This window comes from Protopterus annectens, chromosome 9.part0 (assembly GCF_019279795.1).
Source record: "Protopterus annectens isolate FY-2018-M chromosome 9.part0, PAN1.0, whole genome shotgun sequence".
NCBI lineage: Eukaryota > Metazoa > Chordata > Ceratodontiformes > Protopteridae > Protopterus > Protopterus annectens.
Genome location: NC_056743.1, coordinates 1,515,316,258 through 1,515,338,581, shown reverse-complemented (window position 1 = coordinate 1,515,338,581; position 22,324 = coordinate 1,515,316,258). Strand labels below are relative to the sequence as shown.

Genomic DNA, 22,324 nt, shown 5'->3' with positions numbered 1-22,324 from the left:
AATGTTCACACTGCTGGATGGCTAGTCCTGCCACAGTTATTCTAAACCACATATACACTCATACTATGGCCAGTTTAGAGTCTATAATCCACCTACTGCATGTCTTTGAAATGGGGGAACAAACCAGAATGCCCACTGAAAACCTATGCAAACACAGGCAAGCCATTTTATGTTGAAAGAACTACTGTTTTAATGGCTGAATGATTAAAGCCTTGAAACACTACTGTTAGACACCTATGAAGATGAACAATATGTGCAATTAAAAAAGAAAAAGTCAAACCTCAAAAATTGTTGTTACAGAATTAGAGTTGACATAGCAAGACATACTCCCTTACACCCTGCTACCATATCTATCTATCTATCTATCTATCTATCTATCTATCTATCTATCTATCTATCTATCTATCTATCTATCTGTCTGTCTGTCTGTCTGTCTGTCTATCTATCTATCTATCTATCTATCTATCTATCTATCTATCTATCTATCTATCTATCTATCATCTGTCTATATACATGGTTGCATTTGACTTGGCGTAATGTTAGTATGGTTGTGTTATCATTCAGTGACGCAGCATTTGCACAAATACTGGTGTTGGCAAGTTCAGGTCAATCAACACAAGTAAGTGTTTGAGCTTGGAGTTATTCTGCAACTGTATGTGTGTTTTAGGGTTAGGATAAAGTTTAAGTAAGGGGATGTATTGATTGACTGTATGTGTGTGAGTGTTTTAAAGCTAGGGTCAGGGTTAGGTAAGGGGTAGATTCAGAATGTGTGCGTGTGTGTTTGTGTGTGCATGTGGTGAATGTTCGAGCTGTCTTGTGTAGTGGTAATGTTATGAGAAGGGCTTTTCACCCCCCCTGCTCCACCTTAGTAATGCATGTTAACATTAACTCTAACATGTTGCTTACCTTAAAAAAGCCCTTCTCATAGCACTATCACTGTTCAGACAAATTTGTGCTGATTGTCTGGTAGGATTAAGAATAGTGCATTGGGTAAGCAAATGCATTTTATCTGATGTAGTATGCTTCACTCTGTGTAGTTGTCATATAATGAATGGTCGACATGTTTTAGTCGATGTTTTGTGTGTCGATCATGAGACCATCCAACCATTCACTATGTAATCATAGATTAATAGCTAGCTAGCTAGATAGATTGATATAGATGCATATAGCTAGCTAGTTAACTAGATATAGTTGTATATATTTGATCTTAGTCTGAGGAAGGTGAGGCATTTGCTTACACCGAAAGTGCTTACTATCAAATTATTAAATGTTCTTTGTTGATTTTGCCGGCTCTTATTGTGTTACTCAACACCTTTTTTGAAGTTTGTTTTGTGTTTTTTGGTTTTCATTTTGTATATATTTTATATATATATATATATATATATATGTATATATATATATATATATATATATATCTTTATATGTATCTATCTTTATATATATATATATCTTCATATATATATCTATATATATATATATATATATATATATATATATATATATATATATATATATATATATATATATCCAAAAACAGCAGGAGAAGACCACCACAAAATAAATGTAAAACATGCACAGAATTTATTCCAAGTATAAAATGAGAGCTTTCACGTGCTACCAGGCACACTTCATCAGATTTTAAAGCCAACTGATTTCAAGATGTATATATAAACCCATTACATCACAATTTAGTTAATTAACACATTCAATTAATCAATAAAAATCATCAGAAAACGTATTAACCCATTGTGACTTCCTGGTTACTAAATCCTTCAGTTTGTATGGTATTTTCACATCATATAGATAAACTTGTTCACAGTCATAGAAAAATAATAAAATCCATATTCTACTGATGAATTAAATTATAATGTTAACAAGTAGACAGAAAACCTCAGGAAGGACCCTGTAGCTCAGAGGCAAATGAGCCAAAGTCTACGAAGAACCAATAATTATTGGTTCTTCGTAGACTTTGGCTCATTTGCCCCTGAGCTACAGGGTCCTTCCTGAGGTTTTCTGTCTACTTGTAAATTATAATGCTAGCCTGATTTCCTACTCAATAATAAAAATGAGAATACTAACAGACAATCAATTATATATATATATATATATATATATATATATATATATATATATATATATATATATATATATATATATATACATACCATGTTACTGAACAAAATAAATGAAAATGAAAATGAAAAAATATATAGTAGAATAAAATAGAATAAAATAAAAGTCCTCACATATATACTATATGAGTGTGATGTTATATACAAAATAACAGTAACTTAGTTAAAATACCACTGTCTATCATCCATCTATCTACGTGCAGCCAACACAGACTTAATGCTGACAGATTGATTGAGACCTGGTTCTAAATGCGCTCTCAATCTAAAAATCCAGCATAATTCCAGCGACTCCAAATGATTCATCCTATCGCCACCCCGCTTATTATCAATAACCATTTGCAAAACTCTAAACTTAAAAGCATGATCTGTATGAACTACGATATGCTTGGCTAATGCATTAAGTTGGTTCATTTTCCTAATATCATATATATGGTTATACATCCTATCTTTTAACTTTCTGGATGTCATACCTACATAAAACGCTGTGCATTTCGTGCACTTAGCCAGGTAGACAAGATTCATGCTATTACAAGTTGCATGAAATTTGGGTGTAAATGTATACTCTAGAGAAGGGTGGAAAAAATGCTGTCCATCAACAATATATCTGCACATATTACATTTGTTGCATGGGAAAGTACCAACCCATGGTAATTCCCTGTGTCCCTTCTTGTTCTATGTTCGTTCTCTCTACACAGAGCAGTCTTAAGATTCTTGCTGTTCCTATACTTAAAACTTGGTGTTTCTCCTACCAATCTAGAGATAGAAGGGTCTACAATCAGGATATCCCAGTTCTTTTTTTATAACATCAACTACTCTCTTATTATGATTTGTGTATCTGGTTATAGAAGCTATCTTAACACAATCAGAACTGTCTCTATAATAACTAAATAATTGAATAAACAAATCTGATGGACAATCGTACGACTATATATTAGGATTTAAATCTATACAAGAGACAATCACAAAACCTATGCCACTAATCATTGCAGCAACTTTTAACTACAGATGCACAACTCATTAGGAGAACTCAGTCATGGAGCAAAGCAAAATATGACTATCTCAGCTATACCACTCTATCATATTGACACAATACTCAATAAACAGACAACATTACAATACCCAAGCGTTCATATTTAGGGTTCTACTGTGTGGCTCTACCTCACTACATTATCACCAATAACAAAATGTGTGATCAATCATCATAAAGTGATATTGATCTAATTTCAACCACATATTGGACATTCTTAAATCAAAGAACATTGTCAAGAAGTGTTAAGATATTAACATTGTGACCCAAAATTCTGCAATTAAGCAAGCCCTCCTGGCAGGTACATTCTCTTTGTTATAGTATCTACTCTGGTTTCTCCACACAAGCATGGAAACATATGCATTTAAAACTCAAACTCTTAACCAATCATACTACATCCACACTATCCAAATAACATAATTCCTCTTCTAAGGTGTAAACAAACACTACGGACATTAAATAGCTAGTCGGAGCCAACATATAGTCAAAGGGAGCTACTCTCACAAAATAATCAAAAACTTATAACGAATGGCAACTCACTCATTTCCTGCATATATCCCTCGCTCTCAAGGCAGGTTTCAAAGAAACCTTGGCATTGAGCCCAAACCTCTTATCAGCTTGAAATTATAGGATCCAAGCCAGCTCCCTACATTTGGTCCTATTCAAGATATCACTAAGCCTATTGCCTTCAAACACTGTTTCTATAACTAAAAACTTAAAACTATGTTCACTTCCTTCATCAACCATGTGTTTAGCCAGGGGATTACTAATATCACCTTGTCTGATATGTCTCAAATGTTCTATTCATTTTACACAGATAAAAATGAGGGCATGCTTCACAACTGGCTAAATGTACTACATGTTGAGTCTGACAATTAGCTGTAACTCTGAACATATATTTTCTCTTAGTAACTGGGTGCCTAAACATATTGGTGTTGTCAATCCAACAACAATAATTACATTTACCACATGCAGTCGTACCAAAAGACTCACTCTCTACACAACATTTCTTGGGTCCATAACACAGCATTCATTTTAAAGCACTCTTGTTCTTGAATACAAAACGGGGTTCTTTCCCTATTAGCTAATTAATTCAGCTGTCTGACATCAAAATATGCCAATTCCTTTTTATGATTGCACAAACACGATTAAAATTATTAGAGTAATGTATACAAACTGGTGGGGCATATTTGGCCATTCTGCTATCAGACTCATTGACATCTGCAGATTTTCTTGACCCACATTCCAAATAAAAACTTGCTGCTATCCCTCCCTCAAACTCATCACTGTTCTTATTTCTGAATCTATCTCTTTCCCATTGTAACCTATAACTATAAGTTCATCCCTCATATGGGCCACCTGTCTTAGACAAGTACTAGTCTCAGTGCTCAAGCGTGTGATCCTCATTGCTTGTCCTCTTACTATATTTCTAAAAATATGTCTTGGATGATTACTGCTTCTGTGTAAAGTGTGATTACAATGTACTGTTTTCCTATATCTGTTCATAACTAATTGATTGCCAACAGTCCTCAAAAGTCTGACATCAAGAAATTCAATCTTATGGTAAGATTGTTGTTTAGTGAATCTTAAAATCTCAGTGGTTTGCTGTATATAATCAAAGTATGATTACACACATTCAGTGAGCCTCTCCAAATAAGGAAGGCATAATCAACGAACCTTCTATAAAAATGTATGCAGGGAACATGGAACATAAGTGCTTCCCATTACATATTTGATCTCCCACTGCACACCTATGCTATTAGCGTAGCTATTCGTGCATGAGGTCCTCATTGCCACACTTGAACGTTGTCTATAATATTTGTCTTCAAAAACAAAGACATTGTTATCCAAAATAGTTTCCATAAACAGGAATAGCAAATCTATTAACTTGACATCATAAGAACTGTTGGTATAAAGAAAATGTCTCACCATTTCCACACCTCTGTTATTAGGTATCACAGTAAAGAGTGAACAAATATCCATTGTCACTAACAAATCATTATCTTGTAAAGGTTCATTGCTGATACAGTCAAATAAATCAGTCAAAAATGTAGTCTCCTTTAAAATAATATTGCATTCATTAACCACAGGTATTAAAAAATGTTCTATAAATATGGACATTGGTTCTGTACTCCATCCTCACCCAGCCACATTGGGTCTAAGTGGAGGCTTCAGTAGGTCTTTATGAATTTTAGGTAAGCAATTAAAATAATGTATTTCAAGACACCAGTGTGTCCTTAACGTTCATTTGTATTTATCTCATGGGCTTCCACCATGTGTGGGTTAAGGTATTACATACAGCAGACTCTAGCTTGACTGGATCTTTGTTGCAGCTTTTAAAAAATAGAAAATACAGATTGGACTAGTTGTACTGGGTTAAAATGTTCTACTTCAGTCTTTGAAATACAATGATGTCCAATTTTATCTCATCTTAGCTGCAAAACACATTTTTACAAACCTTGTGGTGTCTGACTTTCCATAGAGTTGCAATTTCTGTAATGTAATCTTGTGTTCTTACTAACTTAGATATATCTGTACACGTTTCTGCTATCAGGTCTAAATTAAAATATGTATCTAAATCTATTTAACTGAGATTTCTAAAAATCTAAAAAGGGTTTACATATCAGTTAGTTAGAATGCAAAAAAAGAAAAAATCAAAACCAAAATATCTAAACCTACACATTATCACACCTCAAAATAATTTCTGCAAAAGTATACATATTGCATGAAACACTTTAAAATAATTGTGTTGAGGGGGAATAAGCCCCCAGTACCTCCCCAGTGTGGGTCTCTCCCCATATTTCTCCAAAATTTTAATTTCTTGTCACACATACTGACAGAAAATGGAAAAGTTGAAAAGGTAAAAATGAAACATAACACTCCAATTTCCCCTCTTCTTTAAGTCCCCACTGATTAAACACAAAAATGCATTATATACAACAATACAAGTTAAAATTTCCTTAAACATTAATGGCAACATGGCATCTTTCTTCTGTAATGTTTTCAGAACTGACAAATAGTGCTATGATAAACTCTACTGGCCCACCTAGGAAAAATAAAATATTTTAAGATTTACATGATGTATATAAATGCAGACATTTTATCTGCAGTGGTGCAGCAGTAGCATTGTTGCCTCACAGCAAGAGGTTCTCCCGTTCAATTCTCAGCTAGTGTGTGGGGAGTGCCTTCTGTGTGGAGTCTGCATGTCCTCCCTGCGGGTCGAGTGGCATTCCGAAAGACATGCGTGAATGGGCATGCGTTCGTTGAAGGTTGGGCGTCGAGCTGGCGACTTGGCACCGTGAAAATCTACTGCAAATCATTAGCGGACTGGAGTTCTGCTGTGGCGAACCCTAACCAGGAAAAGCCGAAAGACAACAACAACATATAAATGCAGACATTTTATTTTGTTGAATGATTTGTCATTAATAGAACTGAGAGATAACCATATGCTAAATAAATCGTTTCAGAAGCCCAGAATATTTTCCTCCCTAGAATGCAGTCATTAAAATGCTTTGAAATAGCTGTTTCTCCTTTTTATAGGCATTTCAATCAGGAAAAACACTAGGAACTTATCTCCTCTACTGCCCATAGTACCCCACCCATTCCCAATCTAACTGCTCACCTGAAACAGTTATGTTACTACCAAATGTGCTTACACTCCTTCCCTGCACTCTTCTTGCACATCTTACATCCTACCAGGACTCCATAATAGATGCACCCAACCACCATCACTGCACCCTTACACTCACTTCTATCCATCACCCACCTACTAATTAAACTTGTCATACCATCACAGTCTCCATCACAATATACCCACCATACTACCAGTCACCTGTTACATTCAAACAAAAAAAATATCCCTACAATATGACAGGTTAATTACCAGATTCATAAAACATATGTTTCCTGCCCTATCTAAATTAGCCCTCAGTGGTGATATCCACCCTAACCCTGGTCCTACCATTACCAACTCCTCACCTAAAAATCTGCCTAATAACTGCTCCTTCTTGCAACTAACATCCAGCAGAAAGCCATCTGACCTCCTCTTCATGTGTTTAAATATCAGAAGTATAACTAATAAAACCCATGACCTAAATGCCGACATAGCTTTATACTCTCCTAATATTCTCATCCTGACCAAAACCTGGCTCAAACCTCACATCAAAAGTGAGGAAATACTCCCAACAGGTTATAACATTCTTCAAGTAGATAGACTATCTAAGAAAGGGGGTGGTATGGCTCTAATGATTAAACACCACCTTAACATCCAGATCCTTAACACATCTGCCCCCCACATTGGAAATGAAGAAATCCTATATGCAAACCTCAGACTAAACCCAAATAAAACAATCAACATCATAAGATGCTACTTCCCACCTGGCCAAAACATCCCACCCGTGGAAAACCTCCTGAACTGGGATAACCATTGCCTACCCCAGAAAACCATAATCCTAGGTGATTTTAATATCAGCTGGCTATCTTGTAGCAACAATCATCCAGCCCACCATCTAAACCTTCACGGTTTCTCCCAATTAATACAGTCACCTACCCGGATAAATAAAAACTCTAACAAACATACTACTCTTGACTGGATATTAGTCAATAAAGACCCTCAATCATACCTAGCTGACTGTCTACCAGACAGCCTCAATGACCACACTCCAACACTTAAATTGTGCTAAACCCATCATTTATAGGCAAAATCCAAAACAGGGTAAACTTTAACACTCTCTCTTTTATCACATCCTTTCAAAAATGTGACTGGACACCACTAAAGTACCTCAGTCTGGATGAAGCCATCCACTTCTTCTAAAGCACCTTCCTAAATATCCTAAACACACATGCCCCAATAAGAAATGCCAGAGTCAAAACTCAGTACTCACCTTGGCTACAAAATAAGCACCAGGGCAGTAATGAAAATCAGAGATAAGGCCTGGGAGCACTGGTACTTAACAAAACCCCCCTCCTCTAGACAGTCATTCCTTGAGCTGTGCAATAAGGTCAAAAAGCAAATAAAAGAAGATAAAATCCAATATTATCAGTCTGCCCTGAACTCCTCCCATCACAACCCTAAACAGTTCTGGTTCACAGTAAACTCCATTCTCCACCCAGGTAAAGTAGGCACCCCCCACCTACCACTCCCCCCTCCTCCAGCAGTATTGCTGACTCATTCAATAAACACTTTACTGAAATCTTTCTGTCTTTGACTAAACAACACAACCCTCTACCCACCCTCATCACATCAAAACCAAATACTCTGCCCACAGTCTTTTCTTTTTCATCAGTACCTACCTCCTATATAAAAAAAACTTCTATTGAACCTTAAGCTAAAAATAGCAGCAGAAGCTCTAGCTTATCCAGTCTCTATCTTAATTAATCAGTCCTTATCAGAAAGCTATGTCCCCACAGTGTAGAAAATATTCCATATCATTCCCCTCCATAAAGGTGGCTCCTCCACTGAACTTTCCATTTACCGCCCCATAGCCATCCTTTCTCCACTTTCCAAGATACTTGAGAAATGTATCCATTCTCAAGTCTTAGACTACCTCTTAGCTAATAACCTCTTCTCCAGCACCCAGCATGGCTTCAGGTCATACAACAGCATTACTGCTGCCTTGTTCTCTTTCACTAATGCTATCCTTCATCATAAAAATAATGGCCTGTTCTTCACTGCTATATTTCTGGATCTATCCAAGGCTTTTGACATGGTCTCACACAAACTACTAATCTCTGCTCTCACTAACCTATCCTTTTCCCAGTCAACTACTAAATGGTTTCACAGCTATCTAACTGGCTGCCAACAATCAGTTGTCTGGCATAATGACCTATCTCCTCAACTTCCTGTAACAGGCGTTCCCCAAGGCTCCATCATTGGTCCCCTACTATTCTCACTCTTCACCAATGATCTATTCACAACCACCAAGCATACTTCTCTTATACAGTATGCAGATTACTCCACCCTCATCTGCTCAGCTCCAACTATACCTGAACTTCACAAGATCACACAGGAAGCCTTTTCATCTGTAGAAAGCTGGCTATCTAATGCTCAGTTATTAGTCAACCTGAGCAAGACTAACTCTAACCCAAATCATCCCCCACTTTAATGTTCTAGCCAAAGACAATACCATCATCTCCCCAACAGAACACACCAAATTACTTGGCGTTGTTTGATAACAATCTCAGATTTGACACTCACATTTCTCTTACCATAAAAAAGGTTCACAAAAAAGTAGGTACATTGTACAGAAACAAACAATTCCTCACCAAGACAGGCAGAATTTCTGCTGTCAATTCCCACCTAATCTTCACTTTACTCTATGCCTCTCCTATACTTACTTACCTTAGAAAACAGACCTAAACAAGCTCGAGGCTTGCTACAATAAAATTGTGAGACTTGCTGCTGGTGCATCTTATCGCAGCCACCAGTGTATCGCACTTAGTGAACTTGACTAGCTTGAACTCTCTCAACTTCTTCACCTGAATCAACTCTCTCTCGCCCACAAGTTAGCAAACTATCCTCTTAAAATCCCATCCCTTCAAAACCTTCTTCAGCCCTACTGCTCCACTAGACCATTACTCTTCAGCACAAAAATCTACTTCTAGTGACCAAACCCAAGAACTCAGCAGGAGAAGCACTATTCTCCTGCATCATATCCATATTATGGAACAATCTCCCCCCTCTATAACTACACTACCTTCTTATAATCACTTCAAGCCTGCACTAAAAACTCACTTAAAAAGGTTCTGGTTATGCCCATGCACCAATCCTGACTAGTAACCATCCTTTTTACCTCCTCTTCCTCTCCCCTCCCCTAGCCACCCTGTTTCACACCGCCTGATCATTGCATTCCTTCCTGTGCAGGCTCTGTCTCACCCTTTACCCTCCCCTCCCCTCTTCACTCAATCTCTCAGACCTGTTATAACATCTCACTTCATCTGAACTCCAAATACATATCCAACCTACTTACACCTAGCTTCCTCTCACTACCACGTATACTACTCACTCAGTCTCCTCTATTGCTCCTCTAGCTTCCCCTTCCATATCATTATCCCTTCTAGCTTTTTCCATCTTCATGTGGAGCATCTGCTTTATATCTGTTTGAGTTTAGTGCAATATTTGTTTGTAAGATTTAGATATATGAGTTTAGAACAGTATCTGTTTAAGCTTAGTACTATCTGTATATACATCCTACCTTTATTCCTAGCTTCTAGCTAGATATTGGTATATCTGTTCATTACTATGCTTCATATTGTATGTATAGCTAATGTTTGCTGCATTATGTATTATTTGCTATTATATGTATATTCAATTGTTCTTCATGTACTCTGCTGCTCATTTATTGTTCTATGGAGCTTTTCTCTCTGGGCCTCCACTGAAAAAGGACCTGTGTCCAGTCGGAATTTCCTGGTAAACAAATGTAAACAAATAAATAATAAATAAATAATAACATTTCTTTATTATTCATCCTCTTCAATTTACAAATGTGCATGTTAAGTTTATATGAAAGCTCAAGTTAACCCCATTCTCTAACTAGTCCCTACATCAAAGTGTTTTGCATTTTGTAACATGGGCCAGTGTACAATCTACACAACAGATGGTTTGCTGTCATGCCTTCTTTTTATCCCAGTAGCAGCAATAAAAATTAGGATAAACATCTGATAATACATTTTTTATATAATTTCTGGAGTAACTTGAATGTGATTTGTCCAAACCAAATGAGTGGACATCTCATGTATTAACAAAATGACTGACAACTCTGGCTCGCAGACTGGGTTTTCTTTCTGCTAATCAATTAACTGTTTACAAAAATCAGTTATTAACTGTTTACAAAAATCAGTTATTTTTGTAGTTGTAATAAATAACACAAATCAAAGGAAGCCACTGTAAAATGTGCTATTCTAAAGGGAAGTAGTAATTCAGAATATTTGCATTCTAAATGAATGCAGAGACAATAAAAAGATGATGTAATGTCATACTATAGTGACAGGGTGCATTGTGGGGAGATGTTTTACCTGGGTAAATAAAACTATATCGGTAAGGAAGCTATTGCCATGTCATTTTGAGGCAGAGCAAATTATGAAATGATACTAACCCTTTCAAGTGATGTAGTGTATTAGACAGTCAAAATACAAGAAAAAGTATGCTTTCTGTTTCTGAAACACATCGCTCCCAAAATAAGTAGCTGGTTATACCACTTCTGTATATAAAATTCATGGAAATTAACTCGTATACTAATCCACCTTACTCGTGTGTGCTGACCATAAACTTAACCTTTTCACTAACTACCACACATTACTTTATAAAAAAAAAAACTTTCCCTACAAGTACAGTAGAGAGTCGATTATCCGAAAAGTCAACTATCAGAACCAGCCTTCCAAAGTTTTCGGGTAGGAAACATCATTAAATCTAAATATGTAAACATTATGCTTATTTGCTTGAGGATATTTTTTGAGCTTGTAACCAGCTCATATGTGAAAAATATTCTTTAGTCTCCACTGGAATCGCTGAATGGTTGAAAAGTATATTCCTGCATGCAGAAAAAAACAAGATTTTAGAAGTTTTTAATCCGGTTCAATTATATGTTTGATTATCCAAACAGTTTGATTATCCGAACTACCCTAGGTCCCAATTAGTTCAGATAAGCGACTCTCTACTGTACCACTACACTAGACACTTAGAAACACATCCTGTACACCACATGCATACTCAACACTAAACTGGCCTCCTTACCTAGTTCTTACTCTAACCCTAACCTGCAAACGACTTGTACATACACTCTCACTCCAGATGTTGTAGGGGTACTATACATACCCACTTAACCATCACCAAAAGCACTTACCATGCAGACAAACAACACTTGAAATTCCAATGTTCGCTAAACTCGGCTCTTGACAGTGTGCTGATGATAAGGTAATACAGCACGTCCGTTCTTCAGTAAACGCAACTGTAGATGAAGTAAACTGTTATCGTGTGTGTGTGTGTGTGTGTGTGTGTGTGTGTGTGTGTGTGTGTGTGTGTGTGTGTGTGAGTACGGGTGTGCAGTAGCATTATTTCAATGGGTTTTATTCAGCTTAGAATATTGAAAAAAATAGTGAAGCTCAAAACACTGCACAAAGAAAAGCACAGAAATATGGACCTGCCTCCTAGCAGGACCATTGTTGGAGCTTATTTCAGTTTTGATATTTTGTGTTTCAGTGGATTTTCATTGATATTGTGAGCGATAACCAAAACCACATATAGGATGTGCTTAGTAGAGTAGTCAGCAGCTGTGGTCAGTCAGTTTACCCGCATACCGATGGTTCCAGTTCATGCTGGCCTCATGAACAAGCCTGATGAGGCCAGCATGAATTGTGATCCAGAGCTAAGAGAAAAAGCCATTTTATCACAGTTGTTCTATTCACCATTTTTTACTGATCTCACCCTCTCTTTCTTCAGACTCATACCAAATCAGCTCTTAATATTCTACAGAACAGCTTTCTGACATATGCAATACTCTGGCAATAAAAAAAACAGTGTTTTACTGTCAGCTCTGCTGTACCTGAATTATGTTTGGCCTCGCACTATATCCCAGTATAACTACAAGCATACCTACCTAGAATCTTAAGTAAATAGCATGTTTCACAAACTTCGCTTCAGTTATAGCTTATACAGTGGTGGCATACAGGGACCTGATATTTTTTCCATACTTAAGACATTTTTTTGTTCCCAGCTAGTATCATTATATGTTTCTAGTTTTAGCAAAGTCATAGGGTCATGTTCACCATCTAGGTACAAGTAATTTTATGAGTAGTTGAAATGCATATTTTATCTCCTGCTGTTAAGTACGCAGATATAGCTTATATGTGGTAAGTTAAGCTGGTCATATGACTTAGCTATAGCATTATTTTGTAATAAATACACATCAGAACAATGAAGATATTCTTTCTGGAAGGGATCAAAAACAAAAAACATAGGATCAGAACTGACATTTTCCATCTTCTGTGACATCTGTAATATATGGTTATTATGTACCGCTTTATTAAAAATTCAGATAATTTGACTTATGAGACAGAATTTATCCTATTAAATGAGAAGACTGTAGAACTGATGACAGTCTCTATTTTTAGTTTTGACTTTCAGTATATCTTGTTATAAGATTAACTCCTGGAAAGGAATAATGAAATGTTTTGGTACTGAAAGAGAGGGCATTATGCAAAGAGAATACAAAATGACATTTTGAGATGAAAATAGTAGTCTTGATTTGAAAACTGTCAGATTTCCCATCAATGAGACAGTTTGAATAATGGTTGCCCTGTCTGCCTGGCATCAGCATATTGACAGCTAATATGTTATAAGGCTATATTTGTCCTGTTAATCACAGGTACATTAAATTGCATGGTTGGCATTGTTTAAATGGTAGAAATACAATATATAGAGTTTAGAGATTTATGACCCTACCTAGTGAAAATAAGTATTTAAATGTTTGTTGACAAGGCAGTTGTACACAGAAAATGCAAAAAAAAAGTAATCTTGCACCATTTCGATCAAAAGCTGATAGCAACATTTATGATATGATCTGAAATAGGGTCTGTCTTGTGAAAATGCAGTGAAATATTAAAACATTACAATGCTATGAAGCTATATTCATGAAGGAGCTACAAACTGATAAAGGCCATCTGCTGCATTTGATTGCTTCACTTTCAGTGACGGCCATCTTGTCTTGCTACCTTATGAACTACTGTGGCTACCGAGAAGGTAATTTCACAAAATGAGACACAAATCAGAACTCTAGAAGAAGAATCACACAATGATAGCACTAAAGGTTCATGAACTGATTTCCCAATGCTTGTCTGCTGAGCATGTAGGATAAATGAAAAAAATGGCCACGTCATGGTTACCAGTTAAAATGCCCATAGAATATATACATATACTCTAGGGCTGTGTTTTACTGATAATAAACTGAGTGAAAGGTCTAGGAGAATACAAGGCTAACAATCCTAATGGGCCTTGTTAGACCTGCCAAGCTTCATATAAATATTAGAAAAGTATTGGTCCTATAAGTTATGGGGGTTTATAAACTTGGGCATGAGTGGCCAAGTTGTTTTTACAAACTTCCCCTCTAATAGAGATGTAGGTGCCAGACCAGGAGTAAATTTGGGATTCTAAATCCAATGATACAGGTTTTGCTTGAATAAGTACAAGAAAGAACTGTACTTCACATGGATGGGAAACTTGTTCCACAGAAGGGGCGGCCTTTAAGACACTTACTTGTCCCTCCTGCATGTCCTATTTATGTTGCAGGCTAGGTTTAGGTCTCTGGATTAACTGTTTCTGTTGCTATTTGTTTTGCAGATGTGCAACTGGTCAATAAAGGTGGATAAAAGGGTGCTTTGTAGGCCATGCACAGGTTACCTCTCAGCAGCCTGTTGAATGCTGAGTATAAGGACGATGCACTGAGGTGGCCCGCACAGGATTTGTTTTCTATACCATGTATTTTCTTTGTGATGAACCTCTGTGATTACTCCAGTTGTTGCATATGCCTGGTCAGTTACATGCTGAAGAGTGCACTGTAATTGAAGATTGGTTTTATCAGAATAGAGTACAATGGAATAATGGCATTTTTGCACCTGGATGCCATACCCTTGTTTTTAAGTTGTACAACATGAAATTACTTTATTACTACTGTGGACAAATGATGGTCAAAGACTAAATCATTGTCTACATATGTTGTCAAATCCCTGACTGCTGGGTCTACTCCTAGGGCTACATTATCAATGTAGTCATTTGCAGGGCAGTTGTCTTACTGAAGGATACTATTATATACTTCTTATGTGTGTGCCTTCTGTGGAAGGTTGGGTGCTGGGCTGGCAACTCGACACCGTAAATCTCCACTGCCAATCATGAGCAGACAGCTGATCTGCTGTGGCGACCCCTAAGCAGGAAAAGCTGAAAGAAGAAGAAGATCATTGAGTTTAAGACCTTGACTCCAGCACAAGTTAGTTTGTGTCAGGCCCTTTTGGAGGATGCTTGCATCTTGGGGAGATTCAATGACTGCACCTAATTTGCAATTGTCTGCAAATCTGGACAGTCAGAGGGCTATGATGTTAGCTCTGACTTTAGAGAAGTAGAGGCCAAACAGGAGTAGCCCTGGTACTGAGCTCTGAGAGACTCTACTAGTGACTGTCATTCTTGTGGAAATAGACTCCCCTGTCTTAACTTCTTGCGTCCTATCTCTGAGCCCGTTGGCTATCCAGCAGTTGCTGTAGGGCTTTATACCCAATTCAGTGAGCTTGTCTATAATGTTCAAATAGGGAAAATCTATTAAATGCTTTGGCCAGGTTGAAGTAAGCAGTTTGCACCATTTTGCCGTCATCCATAGTTTTGGTGACTTTCTCAAAGATGTCTATCAGGCTAAGTAGGCATGACCTACCCTTGATGAAACCAAACTGAGCTAGATCTAATGTCTGAAGGCTTCCTATATCATTGCTAGCATGTCCATAATATGGTAGACAGTCGATTATCTGAACATCGATTATCAGAAACGTCAAATTATCCGAACGCAGCCTTCCAAAGTTTTTGGGTATGAAAACTCATAAAGTCTGAATATATATAAACAGTATATATATTCACTTGTGCATGTTTTTTGAGCTTGTAGCATGCTTGTGTGTGAAAAATATTCCACTGGAATCACTGAATGGTTGAAAAGTGTATTGTCTGCGTGCAGAAAATACAAGATTTTAGAAGTTTTTAATCTGGTTCAATGTATGTTTGATTATCTGAACTACCCTAGGTCTCAATTAGTTTGGATAATTGACTCTCTACTGTAATTCTTTCCACAGTCTTGCATGTGATACTATTCAGGCTTATGAATTGGTAGTGTCCTGGGTCCCTGGATGGCTCATCCTTGTGTAGTGGGACAACAGCTGTGGTCCTCCTTTCACTTTGCATGAAGATATGGCTGGCTAGTGCTTCTAGAGGCCCTGAAAGGTCATGTTTCAAGCTATTATGGACACATTTCTTTGACATCTAGGAACAAAGTCCAAGCTATAAAGCAATTTTCTCCTCCTGTCCTAACTTACAGTTTTGGAGTGATTGACTGGCCCCAAAGGTTCTGGATAGGTTGGACAGGAAAACAAGAAGGCTGCTTCATGCTCATCAAATGATTTATAAAAATCAGAAAATACCAAAATTATATATTCCCCATTCTGAAGGAGGTATGGGACTCTGCTGACCTCACAATACCCAAACGTAGTGAAAGTTTTGAAACATGAGGAGTCTAAGATGACTTCTCTGCTTTGTTTAGCAGAAGCATATTGGTGTCGAGCAGGGTTGAATGAAGAGTGTCCCTAATATATTTAAGTATGTCTTCTGGGTTTCCTAGATCATAGAGGGGGACCTATAGCTTGCAAGGCTATGGTATGGGACTTTGTCCTTGGTAATTTAGACATGGAGAAGTTCAAGCATGTCATACTGTTTGACCAGCCTTGAGAAGTGTTTGTTTCAGATATCATTTGAGACACCTCTATCTTTTCTCCCTTGTGCAGTAACTGGTCTAAATGTGGGGAAGGTTCTATGGCTTCAAACCATCAGTAACTGCTCATACATAAACATTCTCCATGGTGAGGAGTGCTTGCAGAGAGTGGAGTTTCTTATTTGGACTTCTGGCATTTAGCAGTAATGCCTTTAGATTTTCTTGGGTTGGTTTTGCTATGCTGGAAGGTTGATCAGATTGGTAATGCCTATAAAGCATTATTAGTGTGGATAAGTTTTTGCCAGTATTCAGAGGGGACTGGTACGGACCATTTCTGGCAAAGCATTGTGGTTTGTCAATCATATCCATCAGGGCTGACAAATATTGCACCCACCTATGGTTGGCACCAAAAACTAAGCCAAATATTACAGTCAATTACATTCTCATGGCATCATCCTTGAAAAAGGCAGAATACTGGTCAATGTTAGGCTCATAGTGGCCTGGGACACACAGTCTGAGATCTCTATCATCTCTTTTTTCATATAGTCCCAGGTGGTATGTATCAGCTTATTTACTCCCACTTGGTCTATGACTGAGTCATACTGGTAATTGTGGTTCAGTGGCCTGAGTGCAAATGTGATCTTATGGATTCTTGCCTCTGGGAGGCAATTGACTGTGACCTACTCCTTGCTCAGTCGGGTGAGATGGACATTGGTGTATGTCACAATGGAATCTCCTATGTCCAAAATATTGGATAAGTGTCCCCCTGTGTGGGTGGCAGGTGTCGCTCTCAGTGCTTTTGTTCACCCATTCCAGTGCTTTGACAAAGCAGAAATAACAAGTATTAGTCAATGTACTGTGAGCTGATGATAATGCACATAGAAGAATCAAACATAACCCACATAGCTAGATAGAGAGATCTACAGCTGCAAATCATGTTGTCAAATACACACTTCACTGACAGTGCTGTGGAGCTTCATTATTATTTGACTACTAATATTAATTTGTTTAACGTGTGTTAATTGGATAGGTGAACTGGTCCAAGGACCCTTTTCAGTCACAACATGAGCCAGAGAGGCCAGTCTATATAATTAAACATGTAACAGAATGTAGTGCTACTTATATAGAAATTTACTCTGGCAGTGGCAGGAGCACACTTATAGATATAGCACAGCACTGACTTTTCATTTAAGAGTATGGCCAGCTTGCATGCAGCAATGGGTTTTACAGATCATCTTGTGATTGTTGTGAGATTAAACAATTAGCCTACGTGAGCAAGGGTGTGGGGGTGTGTGGGAGTACATTTTCCCATAAAAAAGTACACTTTTTAGGTTTTTGTGCACATTTTCCTTTGTTTTTACTAACAACTGCAAATGAAAAATAATTTTCCTTGTATTTGTAGTATGTACAGTCAACTTTTGCATATTCAGTGTTTTTAGTTTGTATGATGGCTGATTATTGTTTTGTTTGAGATTTGATGATGGACATGCATATATATATCTATAGGTTTTCCTTCAAAATGTTGAATGCTAAATGGTTGAAAATGAATTGGTTGAATGCACTATATTGAATAATCAAAATGTTGAAATAAAATTAGTCTAAATTCACAATGTTGAATTTATCGAATTTGCCCATTACTGCACAGTAGTGTGATATCGGAGTTGGTATATTTAAGTAGGGGGGTGTGGGGGCACAGCCCCCCACATGGGGGGTGCACGGAGGCGTACCCCCCCTCAAAATAGTAGAGGTGATCTCATTGCTTTTTCATTGAAATGATTTTAGCCATTTTGATCATTCAATGTTTTGGGGGTTTAGATGTTATTTTTCAACCAAATGAACATTAGACATTATGGCATTCGACATTTTGAAGGTAAACCACACACACACACATATATATATATATATATATATATATATATATATATATATATATATATATATATATATATATGTGTGTGTGTGTATATCTATATATATATATATATATATATATATATATATATACAATACACACACACACACACACACACACACACACACACACACACACACACACACACACACACACACACACACACACACACACACACACACACACACATGGTTGTAACTCAAAAGATAAAATGACCATTTCATAGAACCGTTTTGCGGGTGTAACAAAAGAGAGAATGCACAAATGGGTGAATGCTCATTTCTGTTGTGAATCACATAGGGTTGAATTAAAGCTTTATATAGTGAATGTAAGTAGGAGTGTGCAGGAAAATGAATGCTTGACAGAATTAGTGGTGTTTGGGAAGATGTGCAGGATCACTTTATAGAAGTCAGTGTGCACCTATGAGTGTTAGTGAGTAAAGGTTGGAGTGAGGATAGACAAGGGGATAGAGTGAGTATTGTGATGGTGCTGTTGTGTTTTGTATAATTTTGTCGGGTGAGGTGCTAGTGTTAGGGGAAAGGGTTTTTAGTTACATAATGTGTAGTGGTGGGGTTAGGGGCAGGCGAAGGGTTAGGATTAGGTTTAGTGCACAACAGTAAGGTAGAGAGATGGAGAAGTCCCTCCTTACCCATCCTTACTCCTGTGTGCTAACCCTAAACCTAACCATAACCCTACCCTTATCCCTAAATGCAACATTACTAAATACCCTTTCCCTGACAGTACCACTGTGCAGTCAGTGCTTGGTCTGGGCTTTGTCTCTGGAGTTTATTGCTATAGGGCATTTTCAGTGGGAGAGAAGTATTCAATGTTTTGTGATTCATCTTTAGTACTATTCCGTTTTTTGTGTCTTCTTTCTATTGTGTGCATTCAACCATTCCAGGTTCTCTTTTTGATGTTTTCTTTCATGATAGAATCTATAAACACATACAGATTTAAATTTATATATCTAGACAAGAACAAAAACAGCTTGACCTGCCCTGCTTGGGCCAACAGCATTGATATAACAGATAGGTTAGAAAGCATAACTGGAGAATATGAGATTTCCATCACTCACATATGGAAGTAAGTAAGCAGTCTTAGTAATTCTAATCTGCATTAGGTGCAGTAGAGCTTTCACAGATTATGAATATATTAGGACAACTTTTTTATGAGAATCATTACATTCTCATCTAAAATGAAACTCTAGTATGTAGGCAAAAATTATGGCCTTCTATAATTGGTTCATAGAAGGTTACTAGGCTAATGTCCCTACAGCCCTTACAAGCCTAGCCATATTTATCCTGAGTTGTCCTAATTGTTGGTGGTTAAGTGAGTAAAGTTCACAGAGGTAAGGGTCTATGGTAGTTAATACTGACTTCCTCTGTCCAGGAAGGACATGGGTGCCACCCCAGGAGTGAATTTGAGGTCACTTGTCCATTAATCTAGGTTGCATTTGAAGAAGGTCAGGGTGGGGCTCTGTTTTCTGTGAATTGGAAGCTTTCCCAGAGAAGTGGCAGTCTCTGGGAGATCTATCTATCTCTTGAGCATGACCTGTTCATGCCAGAGGCTAGGTTAAGATCCCTGAAATGAGCGACTCTCAAGCAGTTTGATTTATGAAGGTGTAGCATTTCCATCATGGCTGGGTCAGAGACTGCCCTGTAAGCCAGGAATAGGCCTTCAGTCTTCCCATGTAAGATTTGTTTTGTGTATCCTGTAATTTTTAGTGAGAAGCCACTGTGGTCTCTCCAGTTGTTGCAAGTGTCTGGTGAGGTACATGCAAAAAGGGAGCATTGTACTCAAATATTGGTCTGACAAGGGTTGAGTATAATGGAATTATAACATCTTTAGATCTAGATGTGATGCCTTTACTTATAAGATGCACCACATAGAAGGATTTCTTTACTACTGTGGATAAGTAGTGGTCAGAAGTTCTGAGTACCCAGATCACATACCATTGGGTCTACACTTAGGGGAGTGGTGTCTGTAATGTAAGACAGCTTTCCCAAAGGGAATAATAATGCATTTTTTTGCATTTAGCTTCAATCCATGGCTTTGGCACCAATCATTTGTCTGTGTTAACCCTGTGTGCAGTATATTAACATCAATGGGGGACTTGATTCCTCCCAATTTGCAATCACCAGCAAACTTAGTCAGCTACAGGCCATCCAAGTTTGCCTAGACTTTTGAGAAATATATTCCGAACAGTAAGGGGCCCACCACAGATCCTTGTGGTACATGACTGGTGACTGGTCTTTTATTAGAGATGAAGTCACCCACTTTGACAGTGTGTGTCCTGTCAGTGAGCCAATTGGCTACCCATTTGCTAATGTAGGGGTTAATTCCCAACTGTGAGAGTTTCTCTATAATACCCGAGTGGGGGATTGTGTAAAATACCTTGGTTAGGTCAGGGTAGGTGGTATACACTGTCTTTCTCTTGTCCAGAGCCTTGGTGACATTCTCTAAGAAGTCAACCATGTTTAACAGGCATGATCTACCTTTAGTGAATACAAACAGGGTTGGGTACAGAGTTTGGAGATTACCAGGGTTGGGAGGGTGGCCTACTGGTTAAGATGTTTGCCTTACAAACACAAGGTGCAGGGTTTGAGTCTCGCAAGGGATAATTGGTTAGGTTTAAAATGGCTCGCAGTGGCAGTTAACCTAGTACTAATCTATGAACCTATGTCCTTGTTAATAAGGTCCATAATGATTCTTTCCATGGCCTTGCAGATGAGGCTAGTCAAGCTTATAGGCCTATAATTACCAGGGTCAGCAGATGGTCCCTCTTTGTTCAGAGGGATTACTGTTGCTGTCCTCCATTCCACCAGAACATAGCTAGTTTGCATGCTGCAGTTAAACAGGGATCCATGTGGGCTTGCTAGGTCATATTTTAGGTTGTTTAAAACACAGCCTGGGATGTTGTCTGGTTCCACTGATGCCATATATTTGGCCTTGGACAGTGCCAAGATGACCTGCTCTCTTGCAATAACAGGTTGAGGAATGGTGGCAGGCATACTTTGGAGGACGAATGGAGAGGAGATGGGGGTGAAGTTTGTTCCAACTCTTTCAGCCAGCAGGGTGGCTATTACCTCAGGTTGAGTATGGGTGGTGCCATTCACAGCCAGTTCATCTCATAGCTGGGTATTCCCTTTTAGATTTTGGACACAGTTAAAGAATACCTCGTGATTATCCTTAGCTAGGAAATCTGCTTTTGCTTCATAATTAGCTTTGGAAGATTTGACAAGATCTCTAATTTGTTTCTTTAAACTAGAGAGGGATTTCTTCCTCTGCTGACCCACTTCTCACTTGTTCTTGGACAATAGTTTCTTTCTCTTGTCATATAGCCTGTTTATACTAGGGGGTCCACCAGTGATTTGATGTCTTATCAGCATGGAGAGTGATGTGTTGGTTACCACAATGGTTTTTATCTGATGGTCTTCATTTCAACACCCCTTATGGTACAGTAGGTGTGAGAAATTAGTTTTCTGCATCCAAATTGTTTTGTTGGGCAACATGAAGTTCCAGAAGTCTCAAAACTGATGGAAAGAAGAGGATGTGATGAAAGTAGTTGTCCTCAATACTCATAATCTGGGTAACAGATCAGGTAACTAGGGGCTTTTTTGCAGCTGTTGAGTTTAGAGATGTATGTGGACATTGAAACATGGTTAAAAATGTCAAGTAACCCTCATATTCCAGACGCAAGACCTTTCTAGATTACTCTTGCAACTTGTGAGCTTAGAGATTTATGTACACACAGAAACATGGTTAAAATATCATGAATCCATCAAATTTCAGAGAACTTTGT

General features: G+C 37.8%; 1 protein-coding gene across 1 annotated transcript in view; it reads left to right on the top strand.

Annotated features, from left to right (window-relative positions):
- Positions 1-22,324, top strand: part of LOC122810964 (G-protein coupled receptor 54-like) — a 569,191-nt gene that overhangs the window by 494,742 nt on the left and 52,125 nt on the right. The gene's annotated exons all lie outside the window — the stretch shown is intronic.